This window comes from Polypterus senegalus, chromosome 4 (assembly GCF_016835505.1).
Source record: "Polypterus senegalus isolate Bchr_013 chromosome 4, ASM1683550v1, whole genome shotgun sequence".
Taxonomy (NCBI): domain Eukaryota; kingdom Metazoa; phylum Chordata; class Cladistia; order Polypteriformes; family Polypteridae; genus Polypterus; species Polypterus senegalus.
In genome coordinates, this window is record NC_053157.1 from 224684605 (window position 1) to 224703587 (window position 18983).

Sequence of the window (18983 nt, forward strand, 5' to 3'; positions counted from 1 at the left end):
TGTTGTGTTCAAGTTACATTCCGTGTTTGTCAATCGTTGTAAAGATGACAGGTTTCATTCATCGATTCGTTTCTTACTGCATCAATAAACAGCTCGTCTTCTTCTTTATCTGAGACCTGACACACTGCATGCACGGGTTTTTTACACTGTCTTCCTTTAGCGGGACATTGACTTTTTCCACGTGTGCTTTGTTTCCGCAGTAGCTGGATTTATGAATATGCTTATCAGGCGCTTCATATTTTTGCTGCCTTTTCAATTGTGTAATTCGGTTTTGTTCAGCGCTCTTTGGAACTGTTGCTTTTATCTGTGCACTCGTCAGTTCACGTGAGCGCTCGGTGTACATGCATCGAAGGTTCCCAGCTGTGCTGGTGCCATCTCGTGCTATGTCCATGGCTGTATTTAATGTTACCTTAGTCCTGGCACTTAAAACTTTCTCTCGCAGTTTAGCTGAGTTTGTGTCAAACACCACCCTGACCATCTCATCTTCCTCTCCATAAGCACAGTCCTTCACCTGTGAATATTTAGTGGGAGTTTGCTATTGGATTGCCGCTGACGGACGGCCTTATATGGGCAGGCACTAAATTACAAGCGCCAGCGCAGCCTGTCTATGAACTTAATTTAAAGTGTAGGTTTACATCGTGCTTTGTTTCAGTAGCAGAACTCATGAATATGGTTGTATATGTCACTTTCGCTCGCTTCTTATTGTTTCGCTGCCTTCTCAATTATATATTGCATGTTTTCTTCAGCGCTTTTTAGAGGTCTTCCTGGTTTTCTATGTACTGCGTGATTACGTGGGAGGCGTGATGATGTCACACGAAACTCCGCCCCACGGCGTTCAAGCTCATCTCCATTACAGTAAATGGAGAAAAACAGCTTCCAGTTATGACCATTACGCGTAGAATTTCGATATAAAACCTGCCCAACTTTTGTAAGGAATCTGTAAGGAATGAACCTGCCAAATTTCAGCCTTCCACCCACACGGGAAGTTGGAGAATTAGTGATGAGTCAGTGAGTGAGTGAGTGAGTGAGTGAGTGAGTGAGTGAGGGCTTTGCCTTTTATTAGTATAGATAGATAGATATGAATGGCACTATATAATAGATAGATAACTATTTGCCCCCTTTCTGATTTCTTATTCTTTTGCATGTATGTCACACAAAATGTTTCTGATCATCGAACACATTTAACCATTAGTCAAATATAACGCATGTAAACACAAAATGCAGTTTTTAAATGATGGTTTTTATTATTTAGGGAGAAAAAAAAAATCCAAACCTACATGGCCCTGTGTGAAAAAGTAATTGGCCCCTTGTTAAAAAATAACCTAACTGTGGTGTATCACACCTGAGTTCAATTTCCGTAGCCACCCCCAGGCCTGATTACTGCCACACCTGTTTCAATCAAGAAATCACTTAAATAGGAGCTGCCTGACACAGAGAAGTAGACCAAAAGCACCTTAAAAGCTAGACATCATGCCAAGATCCAAAGAAATTCAGGAACAAATGAGAACAGAAGTAATTGAGATCTATCAGTCTGGTAAAGGTTATAAAGCCATTTCTAAAGCTTTTGGGAAATCAGGAAGGGGGCAAATAGTTTTTCACACCACTGTAGATAGATAGATAGATAGGTATGAAAGGCATTATATAATAGATAGATAGATAGGTATATATGAAAGGCACTATATAATAGATAGATAAATATGAAAGGCACTATATAATAAATAAATAGATAGAAACCTTTTTGATCTCCAAAGTGAAATCAAATTGTCAAAATACACTTAGACACAGAAACAATCTTAAAAATTCCATACTGACTATGACTTTACCAGAAATCAAATGCAGATTCCAGATGATATGAAGCTACAATACTAAACAGAGTGTTGCCCTAATTAATGTTTGTCTTCTTTGTGGATTTATAGTCTATGTAAACCACATTTACTATATTTATTTTCTTATTTATCATATAGTGGTTTTATTAATACTTTATCAATTGTCATTAATATCTCTAGATTTCAAAATAAAAGCAGGGCTATCCTATTTTATGTACTCTTTTCCTGCCTCCGAAAGGCAGCCTTGGCTCAGTGCCCATGTCCACTTGTCTACGTGGGTGTGGTGAAAATTAATTTGAAAAAGCCCGCTCTCCAAAATACTGACAAGCATATAAGGAACTTTCAAAGATTTTTTCTAATTACCCAGAGTCTACAACTTTTTAATAGTCTAAATTGAAATATTTACAATAAGATATTTAAAGTGATATTTTTTTAAATCAAAAAACATAAGGCAAGATAAAAGAAATTCTTCAAAGAAGCAACTTCTGCTCTTCTTCAGATTCATATTCCCCCTATTTGATTCTTATATAACAACCCTCATACGTATATTTTGATGGCTAGCTTAAAGCACCACAGACTCCACTGTTCTTAGCTTCTCGTCACATACGCGAGAGACCCAGCCAACAAACATAAGCAGTACTAAGTGTGCATAACAGCTTAGCTGAAGTGTTATTAGATGATGAAAGTCACTATATAAGACTGGATTCATGATTTGGCATACAACCCTCTGTTATCAACTCTAGATCACTTATTGATATGCCTGACACTCCTTTCCTTTCTTTATTATTCTATGTTTTTTTACTTTTCATCTTACAATTTATGTACATTTCCCACTTTCACTTTCACTTTGCTAATGTTCATGTTAAATGCTTTTCTGGCTGGGTATATTTAAAAAACACTTTCTGAATTTCAGATAAGAATCATGGCAAGGAAAACAGAGAAGAGCTCCTTACCTTAAGAAGCGCCGAATGCCAGTGTGCAAAAGTGGCGCGAAAGTAGAACTAATGTAGGTTATGATTTCTGCTTTGATGGGGAGGAGTACAGCATTGAATGGAAACTTCCCACTCACTGCTGGAGCGCTGATTCGTGGAGACCTTCTATAACTTTCAGGATGTACAGTATGCAAGCAATAGCTCTGAGCAAAAATAAGATTTTACTTTTGCAAACTTTTACAGTCTATGTTTACCAAAAGAAATGAGTGAGTTTAGGGTTTTTGGTCACTTTAGAATTTCTGAAGCTGTGCAAAGATGCTCCAAGATTGTATTCATTTGATGAAGGAACAATAAAGAAACACATAAACTAACTCTCTGAATGAAGTCTTTAACTTAAAAAAAAACTTGGCACCAAAGAGTCAGCAAGTCCAAGATTAATAGAGGATCTGTTCTGGTATCTGGAAGGGTGCTGGTTCATTACTGCCAGAACTCTCTTGGGTCTGTAAACTGAAAATTGCTCCACAGGTGGTATACAATGGTGGACCCTGTGCTCTGATGCCTAATGGTCAAGTGAAAATTGTATATCAAATCAAAACAAAAAAAAATTAAAACTGTACAGCTGTAGAAGTCAAGGAAAATAGATACATAATGCAAAATATATGCTATAATCATAGCGCCCCCTAACCTTTTTTATATTTGTCACTTTGCCTATTTTTGTGTAAAACCTGGATTAGGGTCCACCTATTTTATTAATTTGGTAAAACAGTCCAGGCTTTGGTCCCTATACCTGTACCCTATACCATGAACTGCTAGCTTGCCATAACCTGCTGTAATTACTGCGTAATTATATAGTATGTGAAACTTTAGAAATAAAAAGAACACCCTCTGATTACATAAATTGAATTTTAGCCTTTGACACTGAAAGTTCACTGTGTTTCCAACGTCTTGCATTGTTCATGCCATTTTAAGTGCTCTAAGTGTTGTTTCCATGCTTAGAGTTTAAGATTTTGTAATTCTTCGTTTAACTTGGTTTGTGTGCTCTTATTGAGGTATGTGGCACTCGGTGCCAAGGCCCACCTGCCAAGTTGTTTTGCCTGCCTAAGGTAAAATCATCCCTGATGGAGGATAGCAGGAATCGTGGGGTAGAAGGGTCCTTTCATCGGATTGGCTGGCCCAGCACTGTTTCAGCCGTGGAATGGCCAAATGGGGGAGGCAGCTTGATGGCTGAGGTCTCCAGGACTCTAAACAAATCCAAATCATATTATGTGATATCATCTACTGTTAAATTCTGGTCCGTACTTGTAATTTTTTTATTTTTATACTGTATTGTATGTGTTTTGTTCTTTGTATTGTATTGTATTGACCCCCTTCTTTTTGACACCCACTGCACACCCAACACACCTGGAAAGGGGTCTCTCTTTAAACTGCCTTTCCCAAGGTTTCTTCCATTTTTTCCCTACAAGGTTTTTTTTCTTGTCTTCTTAGAGAGTCAAGACTGGGGGGCTGTCAAGAGGCAGGGCCTGTAAAAGCCCATTGCAGCACTTCTTGTGTGATTTTGGGCTATACAAAAATAAATTGTATTGTATTGTATATTTTAAGGCATTTTCCTTCCATTGTTTAAGGGTTTATTTTTATTCTAAATTAAATGAACTACTCAAGTTTCTCCTAGTTTAAAAGGTTTATAAATAAATTTTATTGTTGTTGTTATTAGGTTGGACATTTGTTTAAATCCAAAAATAACAAAAATAAAATTGTGATGTCACGGGAATTAGTGTATAGTATAAATAAGGCTTGATATTTAGAAAAATGTACCGTACAAGTGTCAATATCCAGTGAGGTGATTAAAAAAAAAATTCTCCCCTAAATTGTAATCAGAGTTTTGCGTTTTTTAAATTACTAATATTGTTCACTGCTCAACAAAATTAAGGGAACGCTTAAATCACACATTGGATCTTAATGAATAAAATATTTGAGAGAAAACTCTTTCCTGAGTAATACTGGAGAACAAAGTGATGTAACAACAGTCAGTGGAAACTAAAATCACCAGCAAATTGAGGACTGAAAATCAAAGTCAGGCTGATCCAACTTCTGTGACTTTCATCACAGCAACTAATAATGTGACTCAGTCACGTGTGTGGCCTGCATGTGCCTTTATGTACTCCTGACAATGACGCCTGCTCCTGATGAGATGGTGGATGGTGTCCTGGGGAATCTCCTTCTAGACCTGGATCAGGGCATCAGTGAGCTCCTGGACAGTCTGTGGTGCTACTTTGCAGTGTCGGATGCACTGATACATAACGTCCTAGATGTTCTCAATTGGATTCAGGTCTGGGGTACATATGGGACAGTCAATGGCATCAATGTCTTTCTAATCCAGGAACTGCCTACACACTTTGGCCACATGAGGCTGGGCATTGTCCTCCACCAGGAGGAACTCAGAGCCCATGGCAACAATGTAAGGTCTGACAATGGCTCTGAGGATTTCATTCCGGTATCTAACAACAGTCCCTAGCCGAGCAAGTCTGTGTGATTCTCCAAGGATACGCCTGCCATGATCATCACTGACCCACCACCAAACTGGTCATGCTGGATAATGTTGCAGGCTACATAACATTCAACACGGCATCGGCAGACTCTTTCACATCTGTCGCATGTGCTCAGTGTGAACCTGCTCTCATCTGTGAAGAGACTGGGGCACCGATGGCAGAGCTGATAATTGTGGTATTCTCTGGCAAATGCCAGTCGAGCTGCACAGTGATGAGCTGTGAGCACAGGTCCCACTAGTGGATGTCGGGCACTGATGCCACCCTCGTGGAGTATGTTTCTGACAGTTTGGTCAGAAATATGCACACCAGTAGCCAGCTGGAGGTCAATTTGTAGTGCACCACCTGAATCGGTGTGACAGTGTGGGTCCTGGTCCATGTTCCCACTTTTGGGAGTCCTTGAACGCAACACTGTCGGTAATGTAACCGGATGAGCTAGACAATGAGGACACTAAACAAAGCAAGGGGAAGGTGCAAAAGTGTTTTTATTAAAACAACAAACAAAACCAGTGTCCAAAAAATTGTGCAGTGCATGAAAATGTCCATAAATAAATAATTCATAAAAACAGAGTGAAATGTGGAGGTTAAAATAATCCAAATAAATACATTTATTAAAACCAGTTTTAAAAACAATGGCTGGAAGCAGTTCCCTTTAAAAGCCAGATGACATCTTTCAGCTGACTGTTCCCCTGCTTCTCCCATCTGGGCCCTACAACAGGAGAGTCGCCCTACCTACAGGTTCAGCTGACTTCCGTACTGGTCTGGTAGCCTTCCGTCCCCTGGCTACATAGAGCTCATCCAGGCCGAGACTCGGGCTCCCCAGCAACCAGGACACTCACACTGGGGCTCACTCTTCCTAGCCTCCCTGACTCCCACTGCCTTCCTGGTCTTATATGGCGAGACAACCATCTTCTGGGACAATCCGGCACCTGAGATCGCTCAGCTGGAGCGACCGCTTCCTGCTGCCCCTACCAAATGTCGGCCTAACACTCCCCACAGCTGCCTGCTCTTATCAGCGAGCCTGCTCTCTTGCTCACTTCTGCACTGACTCCTTTACCTCCTGCCTTCTTCTCTCCTCTTTCTTTATGTCTTTCCTCTGCACTTGCGCTTCTCCTCTTTATAATGGGGACCTGGCACAGGTGCAGTGATTAGCAGGTTCCGATATCAATTACGGACACAGACGTTTCCTCACCTGTGCACTTCAGTGCTGAAACGCCGATGCCCGTATTGCACCTGGAAACCACTCTGGCCACACTACCATACCCCCTCTTTAAGCCATGAGTGTGGCAATTGTTTTTTTAAAAACTGGCCACCCATTTCAAGCTGTGGACCCGCTACATCACAATTGGCTACAGATACCGCCTCATGTTACTAGTAGTGATAAGGACAATAGCAAAATGTAAAATTGTAGAAGAATAAGTCAGGTAGGATAAAGAGAAAGCAATTGTCTGTGGTCACCATTTGCAAAGCCATTATTTTTTTGGGAGTTATATTGCTGTGGCCTGTCCTGTTAACCTGTTGTCACTTTCATTTGCACCAAAGCAGGTGAAGCTGATTCACAATCACTTATGCTTCCTAATTGGACAGATTGATTCCGTTGAAGCTTAAATGACTTGGTTCCTTCAATTTTTTGAGCAATATATATCTAAAGAGTAGGTAAATTAATTGTTAAAAACACGATGAACCAGGATTTTCTAGTATATTTTTATGGTAATTTTCTGTGTTTGCAAGCTAGGTTTTAAATCATGAATTCTTATATTGTTTCTTATTTCCGTGTATTTACTGTGATGTGTATTATGTTCTGTCCTTTCATTTGTGCTTATGTTCCTTGTTTTTTGTAAGTTTGGCCCTAGGAGGCAGGTCCACCTTGATATTACAACTCTTGAACCCTCCACCTGGGTATAAAATTCCTCTGAGAATTATTCGTATATTGTAGTAAATGTAAATCTTGTATTCTGTTGAAATCTACTTGTTTCTTTAACTTTCTTTCTCCTTTTTAAGGAATCTGATTTCTGGACTGTGTATTGGGACTGGTTTGCTGTGAATTTGTCTTTTAGGTGAATCCTGTTTGCCTGTTTTATTTTGCTTTGTTTAGTTTGTTGATCTTATTTGATGTTTTTGTTAATTAATCCTTTATTTATAAAGGTTCATTGTTTCCCTTTTTTATACAGGCCAAGAGTTTCTCACTACTGAAAGCACTCATTTATTAAAGGCCATTGATAAGACCTTGAGTCCTTTGATGTAAAATAATAAAATACCCTGTTAGGTAATTGTCTAACATGGCTCTCTTTTTCTTCTACACCATCAAAAGGGGGGGGCCACTTCAACCATTGCCAATGTGTAACACCCACCTGGATGATGCAACAACATCATGGTGATGAAGGAGTGAGAGAGACAGTTACAAAATTAGAGATTGGGGTGATTACGGTGCCAGAATGGACAAGGTCGTGATGGGCAATTTAGCCAGGACATCAGGATACATGCAATTCCGGCGCCGCATCCAAGTGGCAGCCTTTCCAGCAGCTCCATATACGACTTTATCTTTTTACCTTTTACCTTTTTATCTCTATTTTTCTCTATTTCACTGATCACTTCTACCACTTTCTTTTATGTGGAATTGCTCCCTGGACACTTTTTACACATTTTTACTATTTTACTATTTGACATGGATTGTTACACTCCGAGAATCGCCTATTCAAGAAGTCAGCTTAAAGCACTGAGAAGAAATGCTTATGCCGGTGTGGTTCCTTCTTTACCTGACGAGGTAAGAAGACGATATCGGGGCAGCCGAGCCAGCGCAAAGATAAAAAATAAGATTAAATTGAGACAACTTGAGAGAAAATGGCGTTATAAACCGTCGGTGCCTTCTGTGATCCTGGGAAATGTAAACTCACTACCAAATAAGATCGACGAACTGGCTGTGCTGGTGAAAAATGTCAGAACCTACAGAGAATGCAGCTTGCTGTGTTTAAGTGAAACGTGGCTAACGTCTATCATCCCAGATGCTAACGTGGAGCTACCCAGGTTTAGCACAGTTAGAGCGGACAGAGACGCAAGGACCTGTGGAAAGAAGAAAGGAGGAGGACTCGCTCTCTATGTCAATACAAAGTGGTGTAACTCAGGACATGTAAACATTAAAATCTCCACTTGCTGCAGGGACATCGAACTGTTGGCCGTAAGTCTGCGCCCCTATTACTTGCCCAGAGAGTTTGGACAGGTGATTGCTGTTATTGTTTACATCCCCCCTCAAGCGAACGCGGAGATGGCGAGTGACATCATCCATTCCGCAGTTGCTAAGTTACAAACGCAGCACCCTGAGGCTCTTGTGCTAATCGCTGGAGACTTTAACCATGTAACGCTGGATAAAACATTACCTGCCTTCTTCCAGTATGTGGATTGTAACACTCGGGGAAACAGGACTATTGACCTACTGTATGCAAACGTTAAAGACGCATACAGTGCCACCCCGCTGCCTGCGCTTGGGAAAGCAGATCATAACCTGGTTCTGCTTCAGCCTCAATACAAACCAAAAGTGAGGGCGCTACCTACAACTACACGCTCATTCAGGAAGTGGTCCCCTGAGGCAGAGCAGGCTCTGAGAGACTGCTTTGGAACTACAGACTGGGATATATTGCTGAGATCACATAGTGAGAACATTGAAGAGGCTGTTGAATGCACAACTGATTACATCAACTTCTGTATGGACATTGTAGCTCCAGAAAGAACAGTATGCTGCTATGCTAACAACAAGTCATGGATTACAAGTGACATTAAGGGCCTTTTGAACCAGAAGAAAAGGGCTTTTAAAGGTGGTGATAAGCATGAGCTGAAGTGCGTGCAGAAGGAACTCCGAGTCCAGCTCAGGGCGGCGAAAGAGCAGTACAGGAGAATGCTGGAGCAGAAGTTGCAGAACAACAGTATGAAGGAAGTGTGGGATGGGATGAAGATTATCACTGGCTGCAGCTCGAAGCGGGGTGTCGCCATCGAGACAGACGTGGAGAGGGCAAACCAAATGAACAACTTCTTTAATAGGTTTGATCACAGTAACCCACGCTCACCTCGGAGTACTGCATCCTCCAACCATCCTTCTGCTGATACCAGCATTCAGGGAGTGCAGAATTATTAGGCAAGTTGTATTTTGAGGATTAATTTTAATATGGAACAAACACAGTGCTATCAGTCAATCCAAAATGTTAATAAACCTGAAACCTGAATGTTTCACAACGGAAATGTGAGTGTGAATATCATCAGGGAATACATATGTGCACAATTATTAGGCAACTATTAGTGTGCAGATTTATTATGCAACTAAAGGAAAAATGAAAATTTTCCCATCTCACTTGTTTATTTTCATCTGTTATAGTGAGAATAATAAACAAACACCTCAAAATTTACAAATAAACATCTCTGACATTTCAAAAAAAATCAATCAATCAATGACCAATATAGCCACCCTTCTTTCCAATAACAGTCATAAGCCTTTCCATTCATGGAGTCTGTCAGTTTCTTGATCTGTTGATGATCAGCTTTTGTGGAGCAGTGACTACAGCCTCCCAGACACTCTTCAGAGAGGTGTATTGTTTTTCTCCCCCGTAAATCTAGCGTTTAAGAAGTGCCCACAAGTTCTCGATAGGGTTTAGGTCAGATGAGGAAGGGGGGCCATGTCATTATTCCTTCATCTTTAAGGCCTTAACTGGCTGGCCACGCAGTGGAGAACTTCGATGCAAGTGATGGAGCATTGGCCTGCATAAAAATCATGGTCTTTTTCCTGTATCACTGTTTGAAGAAAGTGTCTTCGAAAAACTGGCAGTAGGTTTGGGAGTTGATTTTGAGTTCATCTTCAATGCAAAAAGGTCCAACTAGCTCATCTTTAAAAATACCAGCTCATACCAGTACCCCACCTTCACGTTGGAGTGGAGCTCTGTGCCCATTACTGATCCACAGGTCCATCCATCTGGTCCATCAAGAGTCACTCTCATCTCATTGGTCCATAAAACCTTTGAAAAAAATCTGTCTTCAGATATTTCTTGGCCCAGTTTTGACGTTTCAACTTATGTTTCTTGTTCAGTGGTGGTTGGGTTTCAGCCCTCCTTACCTTGGCCATGTCTTTGAGCACTGAACACCTTGTACTTCTGGGCACTCCAGGTAGGTTGCAGCTCTGGAATATGAAAGTACTGGAGGATAATGGGTTCCTGGTAGCTTCACGTTTGATTCTTCTCAAATCTTTGGCAGCTAATTTGCGTCTTTTGTTCTCAACACGTTTCTTGCGACCCTGTTGACTATTTGCAACAAAATGTTTGATGGTTCTGTGATCACACACCAATATCTTAGCAATTCCAAAAGTGCTGCATCCCTCTGAAAGACATTTTACAATTTTGACTTTTCAGAGTCAGTTAAATCTCTTTTGGCCCATTTTGCCTGAGGAAAACTAGCTGCCTAATAATTCTGCACACCTTGATATAGGGTGTTGATCTCCTTAGGCCACACCCTCCCTCATTACACAAATACACATCACCTGACGTGCTTAAATCCAATAAGCATTCAAGTTAATACAGCTTGGAGTTGGAATATACGCATTAAAAATGATGATATGGTCAAAATACTCACTTGCCTAATAATTGTGCACACAGTGTAGGTGAGACATCCCCACCCACAATTACAGCAGCCCAGGTGAGCAGAGAGCTGAAAAGACTTTGTGCCAGCAAAGCAGCGGGTCCAGATGGTGTATCGCCACGATTGCTGAAGGCCTGTGCGTTGGAACTGGGGAGTCCTCTACAGCGCATCTTCAACCTGAGCCTGGAACAGGGGAGAGTCCCATGGCTTTGGAAAACATCTTGTATCACTTCCTGTCCCAAAGGTATCACGTCCTAGTGAGCTGAATGACTTCCGGCCTGTTGCTCTGACGTCACATTTGATGAAGACCATGGAGCGGCTGCTGCTTCACCACCTGAGGCCACAGGTCCCCCACGCCCTCGACCCTCTGCAGTTCGCATACGAGGAGAAGGTGGGAGCGGAGGATGCCATCATCTATATGCTTCACCGATCCCTCTCCCACCTGGACAGAGGCAGTGGTGCTGTAAAAATTATGTTTTTGGACTTCTCTAGCGCCTTCAACACCATCCAACCTCTGCTCCTTAGAAACAAGCTGACTGAGATGGGAGTAGACTCACACCTGGTGGCATGGATTGTGGACTATCTTACAGACAGACCTCAATATGTACGTCTTGGGAACTGCAGGTCTGACATTGTGTGCAGCAATACAGGGGCGCCGCAGGGGACTGTTCTTTCTCCGGTCCTGTTCAATCTATATACATCAGACTTCCAATATGACTCGAAGTCCTGCCACGTGCAAAAGTTCGCTGATGACACTGCTATTGTGGGCTGCATCAGGAGTGGGCAGGAGGAGGAGTACAGAAAGTTAATCAAAGACTTTGTTAAATGGTGCGACTCAAACCACTTACACCTTAACACCAGCAAGACCAAGGAGCTGGTGGTGGATTTTAGGAGGCCCAGGCCCCTCATGGACCCTGTGATCATCAGAGGTGACTGTTTGCAGAGGGTGCATACCTATAAATATCTGGGAGTGCAGCTGGATGACAAATTGGACTGGACTGCCAATACTGATGCTCTGTGTAAGAAAGGTCAGAGCCGACTATACTTTCTGAGAAGGTTGGCATCCTTCAACATCTGCAGTAAGATGCTGCAGATGTTCTACCAGATGGTTGTGGCGAGTGCCCTCTTCTACGCGGTGGTGTGCTGTGGTGGCAGCATAAAGATGAAAGACTCCTCACACCTGGACAAACTTGTTAAGAAGGCAGGCTCCATTGTAGGATTAAAGTTGGAGAGTTTAACATCTGTGGCAGAGCGACGGGCACTAAGCAAACTCCTGTCAATCATGAAGAATCCACTGCATCCACTTAACAGGATCATCTCCAGGCAGAGGAGTAGCTTCAGTGACAGACTTTTGTCACTGTCCTGCTCCACTGACAGACTGAGGAGATCGTTCCTCCCCCACACTATGCACTCTTCAATGCCACCTGGGGGAGTAAATGCGAATATTAATTTTATTTTAATTATTTTCATTTTTATTACTATTTAATTTAATATTGTTTCTTTGTATCAGTATACTACTGCTGGATTATGTGAATTTCCCCTTGGGATTAATAAAGTATCTATCTATCTATCTATCTATCTATCTATCTATCTATCTATCTATCTATCTATCTATCTATCTATCTATCTATCTATCTAATGTTTTCAAAGAATGCCTAGGGATCTTTTTATGGCCACAGTCAGGACCACAGGTTTAACTTCTTTGGCACCATTGTTACAGTGTAGTGTCCCTTTCAATGCACTGAGTCATTGAGATCCAGACACAGACCACAAAATAGGCACCCAGATGGCATCACTAACACCTCTTCCTCGTATGGGACAGACTAGAGACAGTTACCTGCTAGCTAAGATGCCAAACAGATGACACAGCCAGGAGGACACAAAAAAACATGTAATTGGAAAACTGTATGACTGTATAATAGGAAAAATGGGAAACAACCAACAACAATGAAAGTCATTAGTGTCCCAGAGAAACTCAACAGGTGGTGTTTCAGTAAATATGTCCAAAAAACAACTTAACCAAGTTAGGTGACACCTGGACAAAACCTCGTAATAAATCAAATAAAGCTTGTGTGCACTGGTTACTTCCTGCAGGGCCTACCACATAAAGAACTGCACATCCTATGCTAGAAACTGAATGTTTGACCCCAAAAAACTATAAAACGCTTCTATTTTCTGCTTTTAAATAAAGCTAAACATATTTTTTCCTTAAATAAAGAAAGCTTAATGTTTTTCCTTATATCTCCAGTTTATTCTGTTTTAATTTTTCCTTTAAGGAAAAGACTTTCACATTTTTTTCAAGCAAATTAAAGGCTAGAGTGCCTGAACTTGCGGCCTTTTTTGTCTCACTGATTTTGAAACCTGGGTAAAGTAACACCTTCTCCAGCTCAAAAAGACTAAAAGGAATCCGGTAAAAACAAATACACAGTGTATAATTACAACATCTTGACTTTGATTCTCTAATTTTTGTTTAACTGCTGCAAACAGGACACGTGCATTACAGTTAATCTCAAAACGTCTTAATTATCTCTCGTATACAGTATTTAACAAATGCATAGTTACTATAATGGCAAACACTTTTTTCCTGATAAAGAAACCACTGCATAAACATCTGCAGTACATGCTAGTGCCCTGCCTTCACTTGGGTCTGCACTCTCTAGAATGTTTAATTGTGCTAAATGCTATGATTAGTAACAAAACACCACAAATTTCTGGCCTTCCCTAGGGCAACCAAATGTTAACATTTAGAGATATCTCAAAATTAATTTTAAGAAATCTTAACATCAGTTATAGATATCTGAAAATACATATTTTTAAAAGTGTCTTAAATGTATTTTCAGACATCACAAATTTCAAGTCATCTTAAAAGACTATTTTGGGATCTCTGATATATGAAATGCAATTCAAGATATCTCAAGATAAACTGCTGTAAATTGGCATGGTTTTGCAAGGTAAATCTAGTATACCAAGATATCTTGAAATTCATTTCAGATATTTTGAAATTTCACACAGAAATACATTGAAATAATTCTGAACTATCTCAAAACGTTCAAAAAGCTATTTTAATATATGTGGAAATGCCATTTTAATTTGTGGAAAAAGTAAGCCCAGCCTTGGCTCTAATAACTGGTATTGCCCCCTCAAATAGGAGTTTCCTAGAACTCTCTAGCAGTCTCCGACATCATTTGAGAGAATTCTTCATGTAGAATTCTTTCAGCTGTGTGATTTTGAGGGGTGCCTTATGTGCACGGCCTGCTTAAAATTCCTCCACACCATCTTGATGGGAAGCAAATTAGGACTTTTGACTTAGAAGATCCAACTTGTGGTGAGTCTGAATGGTGGACTAACCTACGCAATGAAGGGAAAAAATAAATCATGAAGTAATGGAAAGAGTACGGTACTGCTGTAATTCTGCAAAGAATTGGCCATCATAACAACAGAGGTGGAGTGAAGGAGGCCATCAGGAGACCTCTGAGAACTCTAAAGGAGTTACAAGCTACAGCAATAGAGATTGGAGAGACTGCAGAGGCAACTGTGTCTGGGTGTTTTGTCAATTGTAGCTTTATGGGGATAAAAAACAAAGAGAAAAAAATGCATAGGACACTACAGCAAGAGTTTAACAAAGGGCACATGGAAGATACTGAAGTCAGATGGAAGAAGACTCTGTGGACAAATTTAACTTTTTAGCCATCGGTCTAAATGTCATGTTACAAAACACATTATCAAAAACACACCATCACCACTGTCAAGCTTGGGAGGGACAACTTCGGGATGTGGTGACATTTCTCTGTAGCAGGCACTGGAAGGCTTGTGAGGGTAAAATAAATGCAGAGAAATCCCGAAGGAAAATCTGTTGAAGTCTCCCTGCACTCTGGGAGAAGATGTGTTTTTCGGCAGGTCAGCGTCACCCAACTTAAAATAAAAGCTAGACCGCAATGGCTTCAATAACAACAATGTTAATGTCCTGGAGTGGCCGAGTCAGAGTCTAGATCTTAATCCAGTGGAGAATTTGTGGTTGGACTTAAAAATGGCTATTCATTATCCTCATGACAACTGACAGGGCCTGAACAGCTTGTAAAGAAGTAGGGGGAAAAATTGACAGAGCTGATAGAGAGAGAGACCTGTGCACTCAGACTCAAGGCTGTCATGGTTGCCATCTACTAAATATTGACTTGAAGGTGGTGAAAACTTATATGATCAATCATTTTGACTTTTATATTTGTAATTAATTTAGACCCTTTTGCAGGGATCTGTTTTCCCTTTGACATTAAAGACAAAAAAGACAAAGTAAATCAACTATGAGTAAATGTTTCCAAGTGGGTGTAGGCACTGTATCTGTTCTTATCTTTTGTCAGCTTGCTTCACTCGCCAACCCCTTCCCCCCCACCAGCCCCGCCATGCACTACACGCCATTGTGAAAAGGTGGGACTGAACGCACCCCATAGAGATGTAATCGCTCCTCCAAAACCCATCTTTAACAGTAATTCAATGGGAATCAAATAACAGTCATTCTTTTTACCCCCTCTTTGCTCAATCAGCTGCTGGATTGCTGCTGCTCCTGTGTGGTGTGAGCTGCATTTCATGCGGCACTTCGCACGTTTCAAAGTCACTGCCTTGTCTCTCTTCTACCCCAGACATCCTCAAACACTATTCGAACTCTTTTTGCTGTTCCATTATTTCACCGAGTATTATTTTCCATTTGTTTGCGCTACTGCAATCTTTACTCTGCTAGCTACGCGCCATTGTGAAGAATTGCGGGGGTGGGGGTGGGGGGAAGGGGTGTATTGGCTGAACGCACCCCAAGAACATGGGGTTGCTCCTTCAAAACCTCTCTGAAATGTTAATACATCATGCGTACCTTCTTTTTTTCTATAAAATTACTTGAAATATAGTGAGTAAATAAACATTTAGTCCATTCACTTAAAGAATTGAAGATTCAATTATGTTTTAAGAGAGACAGCAATGTGTCACCTCTACACAAAACAGAGATTCCCTCCACCCTTTCAGTTATTTGCTCAGTTCTTTGTCTCAATCTACTTTTCATCCTGGTGTTTATCCAACTATTCTCTCACTACTTTTCAGTTATTTAAGCTACTTAAAAATGAAACGTTTGCACGGATCTCAGTGTAAAATTGGGCAGTTCTTTTTTCGCTAATAATAAAATGCACTTTCTGCACAGTTCTGCATTTATGTTTGCCACTAGATGGCAGTCTGATCTAACTGATTATGTGGTGTCAACACCACAGTTATTTTCAATTTAAGGACCACTCTGGCATTCAATACTTTCCCAGTGACATCAAGGAATTAGTCCAAGATGGAACACCTGTCTATTATTAATCCAAATACTGTGAATTATTTTGACCCAATTTTCACAGCTCCTTTTTTAGGTTCCCTCTACATCAGATATTTCAGCCCAGACCAGTTTTATATTGAAGGAACATCATAAGCTGTGCTACTGATGATCCTAAGATATAGAACTGATTACATTCAGAATGTTTGTTTGATTGTACACAAAATGTTATAAATGGAGAGTAAAATTTATTGAAGTATATGATATAGTGGATTAAAAACTGAAAGACATAGCAGTGCTTAGCATTTGTAGCTGCTCTGCACATTTGGAAACTTGAAATTAGGGCCCTTTACTAAAAGCCTCCACATTTATAAGACGGAAAGATGATATTTAGGATATTTTTAAGGATTGTAAACAATAACAACAACATGTATATATATAGCACATTTTCATACAAATTATGTAGCTCAATGTGCTTCACAAGATGAAGAAAGAAAAGGTTACAAAAAATAAAAATATAAAATTAAGATTAGGCAATGCTAAGTAACAACGGATAAAGTAAGATCCAATGGCCAGGAGGACACAAGAAAACAAACAAACAAAAAAAAATAAAAAAACTCCAGAGGGCTGGAGGAAAAAAAATAAATCTGCTGGGGATTCGAGGCCACGAGACCACCCAGCCACCACTAGGCATTCTACCTAACATAAATGATCTCAATCAGTCCTCATGGTGTTCAGGCTTCACTTGAAAGAAAAGAACAGTAAACACAGTACCCTAACTGGACTGTAAAATCCACTAAAGTATACGGTGAATTACACCTGACCAGAAAGACATGGGAGAGTAATCGTTTCTTAGAACTGTACACAATATGTTTTTTACTATTTGTTAATGAGGAAAACGCGGTCACAAAGTTCCATCCTGAACAGATGAAATTTACTGTGCTTTTACTGATTTCAAACATAAAACAGAGTCAGAATTAACCTTAAATGTATATTATAAGTCATAGGCCCACTTGTGTATACACTCAGGCTCTAGCTCAGTTGTAAAACAAACTTACAAGCACATCATTAGGCAACTAGTGACTACAGGGCATTGTGTCACTTACAATCCACTGATGCTGACCATAAGCAAATGAGAGCAACCCCAGAAAACTGTTAAAACTAAAACTCAATAATATACTTAGCTTCAAGGAGGAAACAAAAACTGTGCAAAAGAACTAAGTGCAAGATCTGGGTACGGATACCATCTATGCATCCATTTTGTGTGACTGGTTTGTCCAGTTTCAGGTTGTGGGAAGTGAAACTTAACCCAACAGTGCTGAATATAAGACAAGGATCAGCTCCAAGCTCTCATCTGTCAAAGGGCACACTTACAGGCTCACAGACATGGGGCCAGTTTACCATTTAACCTAACAGAAACATTCTTTGGATTGTGGCAGGAAATTGAGAAAACTCTACTTCACAGACTCAGCGTCCAGAGTTCAAATCCCCCATGTGTTTTTTGCCTGTGTGGAATCTGCATGTTCTCCGTGTCTGTGTGGGATTTTCTCTGGTTATCCTTCCCAAAGCACATTAGGCTGATTGCTGACCTCAAATTAGCCACAGTGTGAGTACGAGTTGTCCCCAACGTGGACTGATGCCCACTGGTGCTTACTGGCATTGACTCAGTGTCCCTGAGAAAGGCACCGGCCCCCAGTGGCTCTAAATTCGATTAAATGGTCTTAAGGGTGATGATGACAGTGATGATTGTTTTGGGGTTTTGAGTTTTATTGAATGCAATTAAATGCTATATGTATCATGTTGAGTATATTACTGCATATTTTCTGTTTTAATAAATACTAATAATACTGATACTCTGTATGTTCAATTCTTCATAATAATTATTCACAGTGGCTCTAAAATCCGTACTGACCCCAACTCTCTTCTGTTTCTTTTTCCGGTTTCTTTATGGTGGCGGCCTGCACCACCACCACCTACTCAAAGCATCATGATGCTCCGACACTGATGGACTGAAAGCCAGAAGTCTACGTGACCATCATCATCAAGTCCTTCCATGAACCCTAAATACAAAGAGGACTGTTTGACTTATGTTAGGTAGATTGCCCAGAGGGGACTGGGCGGTCTCGTGGTCTGGAATCCCTACAGATTTTATTTTTTTTCTCCAGCCTTTGGAGGTTTTTTTTTTTTTTGTTTTTTCTGTCCACCCTGGCCATCGGACCTTACTTATTTCTGTTAATTAATGTTGACTTATGTTTATTTTTTATTGTGTCTTCTATTTTTCTATTCATTTTGTAAAGCACTTTGAGCTACATTTTTTTGTATGAATATGTGCTATATAAATAAATGTTGATTGATTGAAAACAAAAAATTAAAGTTATTTTCTGATTTATTGTTTTTCAAATGATGTTTCATTATTTATTGAAAGTTCTTATTTATTGTATGATGGTATGTATATTATTTAATCTATTTCTGCATATTATTTTATCATCGGCTGCTTACTTCCTGGTGCTCAGTGAAAAAGCTGTGTGAGTATTGGTGAGTATGTCCAGTGATGACCAGGCACAACCCACCAAAGTGGTTTTCTCCCTTCTGTTCGAAGCCCCTCCATGGTAGTCTACAACTATATAATGATTTAACTTGGACAAATTGGGCACAGATGTATAAAAATATATATATGAATTAATTTAACTGTGAATTCAGAACAGAACAACAAGGCAGTATTCTCTGTAGATTATGTGCAAAGTATTTTATAGTTTCAAGTGCTGGTGAGATTTACAGA